Source organism: Octodon degus, unplaced genomic scaffold (genome assembly GCF_000260255.1).
Source record: "Octodon degus isolate 3935 unplaced genomic scaffold, OctDeg1.0 scaffold00109, whole genome shotgun sequence".
NCBI lineage: Eukaryota > Metazoa > Chordata > Mammalia > Rodentia > Octodontidae > Octodon > Octodon degus.
In genome coordinates this window covers 317,632-320,877 of record NW_004524685.1, presented here as the reverse complement: position 1 = coordinate 320,877, position 3,246 = coordinate 317,632, and the positions used below count along the sequence as shown (strand labels likewise).

Sequence of the window (3,246 nt, the reverse complement as noted above, 5' to 3'; positions counted from 1 at the left end):
TTTTTGTGGAACCAGGGATTGAACTCAGGCCCTTGTGCTTGCCAGGGAAGCGCTTATTCCACTGAGCCATCTCCCTAGCCCCTAAAATTTATTATCTTACTGGAGTTTACAAATTCCTCTTTTATTTTTATTTATTTATTTATTTTTTACAAATTCCTCTTAAAAACCCTACACTTTGTTTCAGGTATGTGTCAGTTGTACATCTCTAAAAAAATTCTACATTAATAACAAAAATCACTAACTTTGTCTGAAAAGAGAAATATATGATTTTCTCAGGGAAGTCATACATGTGAATTCTTTGCAAGCAGTGTAGAAAATATGTTTTAAAAGTTTGAAGCAGTTTAAGTACAAATATTACCCTCTAAGTCCCTGAAAATCCACTGGAACCCTCAGAATTAGAAGCACACATAGTGTGAGGTGTCTTGTCTTATTAGCATATAATAAGTATGTATTAGTACGTAATCTTACTAGTATTAACATGTAATCTTACTTTCTTTAAATTTGGGAAATTATATTTTCTAGATATACTTTAGAATATTAGATAAAACTAGATACTGATATTAAGGTTTTTCTGTAACTGTGATCTGGAGAAGCACATAAACAAAGATGTTAGTATAAGGATGTAGGTAATGACAAAATGAGGTATATTATGTAACTATGTGTGTGTGTGTGTGTGTGTGTGTGTATAACAGAGACAGAGACAGAGAGACACAGAGACACAGAGAGAGAGACAGAGAGACAGAGACAGAGAGACAGGAAGACAGCGAGAGAGGCACATTAGAAATATAATGTCAGTGGGCTGGTGAGATGGCTCAGTGGTCTAAAGCACCTACTTAGAACAAGCTAAGCTAAGCAAAAGCACAGGGACCTTGGTTCAATCCCCAGCACTACATGCCAGCCAGCCCCGCCCCCTGGCGGGCTGAACTGGCCACACACACACAAAATAAATAAATAAATTTTAAAAAAATATAAAAAAAGAAATATAATGTCAGAAATTTACATGCCTTGTAATTATAACTTGACTATCCCTAAAATTCGTGGCTCATTCAGGGCTGGGGTTTCTGGTGGAGACCTACCTGAAGGCCATCAGGGGAAGTGCCCTGCTTGGAGAACGCGGTGACCACGCTGGCCCAGCGTGAGAACACAGCTGCCGTGCAGAAGGCCGCCGCCCACTACAGCGAGCAGATGGCCCAGCGAGTGCGGCTCCCCACAGACACGCTCCAGGAGCTGCGGGACGTGCACGCGGCCTGCGAGAAGGAGGCCATCGCGGTCTTCATGGAGCGCTCCCTCGAGGGTGAAGATGGGAAATTCCAGAAGAAGATGTTGGTACTGAGTCTTGCTTTTCTTCTGTCTGTATTATTATGTGTTCTGCACGCAATGTTTGTATTCCTGGCAGTTTTCTTTCTGTGTCTTATTCAGTACTTTCCTTAACATTTGCATTGAAGAGTGAAGCCCAGAGGTGGCTAAATTAGACTCATGGTTCATCTCTTACTCAAGGACAAAGCAGTATGGATTCTCACTGGGGCGAGTGGCTAAACCTGTGTGGTCTATCTGCACCACAAATCTCAGGCTTATTATGAAGCAGTTTTTCTGGGTGACCAGTGCAGATGCCCTCCTTAGTACTTAGGGTGGGTTCTGAGCAGCACTTGTTAGGACTGCAGACCCAAGAAGCCTCATATAGTGCGAGGTATCTTGTGTTGTTAGTACTTATGTAATCCATGGTTCTTTAAATTTGAAAGGGGAATTATATTTTCCAGGTATACTTTAGAATGTTAGATGAAGCTAGGTACTGATACTAAGGTTTTTCTTTAACTGTGATTTGAGGAACCACATAAAGGTGTTAGATAATAAACAGCATTCTCCAATCATTTCTGAAGTTTTCACATTGTTAGTACACACTCGCCCATTCCTGGCAAGTAAATTTCTCTTACTGCACCCTAATTTTACCCTGCTGTTCATCCAATATTGCTCTCTGTTATATACAGTATCCTTCAGGATAGAAATATGGACACAGTGCCAGAGAAGGAAGTCAAAGGAAGTAAAAATATTTAAGATGTGTCCTGTACATGGACGAGGAATGTAAATGTTGTATGTCATAAGTATGAATGGAAACGAATAATAATAAAAATGGGGGAATGGGATCTATAGACAGAGAAAGGGATCTGGGGGGAGGGGAGTGAAAGAGATCCAGGACTCGTTATGTGCACATTCTTGTTCTCTAAGATGAATGCAGCCTTCATGTACTACAATATGTGCTAATAAAATAGAATTATAGAAGAAACTATACAGATGGTGGAACACAGTCCTTTCATTTCACGGATGAGGATCTGGATGCCCAGGAAGGCATAAATATTTCTCATAGCTTGCAGCGAGTCTTAGGGGTTTTGAGCAAGCCAAGTTAATGAATCCTCACTCACCCTACATCTTACTTAAACAGAATATTTTCTTAGGAGCTACAGGTTGATGCTCCTACAAGGTTCTCCGGAATTCCTCTCTGAGATATCTTTCTGGTGACACCTCTGTTTTTCTTGCAGAAAACAATAGAGAATATGAAGGAAGATTTCTTGCAGATTAATGAAGAGGAATCTGATCAATTGCCAGAAAGAACTATATTTGCTTTCAAAAGCCTTAATGGAAAGCATTTTATCAGGAAGTTTCCATGTTCCTGGAGGCACCAGCTGTACATGCAAACAAGGAAAAAGATTGAGGAGGACTACAGGCAACTTCCCAGGAAAGGAGTCAGGGTGAGGAGCAGGGAGCCTGGGGAAGTCTAGGGAGGAACATAAGGGCTTCCCAAAACCAGCTGAGCAATAAGAAAACAGATTACACGAAATCTTTTCATTCTTTTCCCCAGTGGTGGGCATGCGAACTTGGGCTTCCTGCATGTGTCTACCAGGGGGCTATTCCCCAGAAATCACTTCTAATGCTGCTGAACTACTATATAGTCCTGAAAGAAGAAATTTTCATTCTCTAACAAACAATAAGGAATTTGCAATATTAAGAGGGACCTAAACAAATTTATCTATTTCTTCATCCAATAAGATGACCTGTAATGTGCTAAGTGTTGGTGCTTTGCAAGGTTCATCTAGTCTTTGTGCTCCAGGCTGGCAATTTGCATATTGAATGATACTACTTATCCATCTATGAGAATGTGCTGTACAGGTGGTGTTAATGCACATATCGAACTGTTTTTTTTTATTTTTATTTATTTGAGAGAGAGAGAGAGAGAGAGAGAGAGAGAGAGAG

General features: G+C 40.5%; 1 pseudogene; it reads left to right on the top strand.

Moving 5' to 3' along the window:
- LOC101571503 overlaps nt 1-3,246 on the top strand; it is a 19,822-nt pseudogene that overhangs the window by 12,886 nt on the left and 3,690 nt on the right.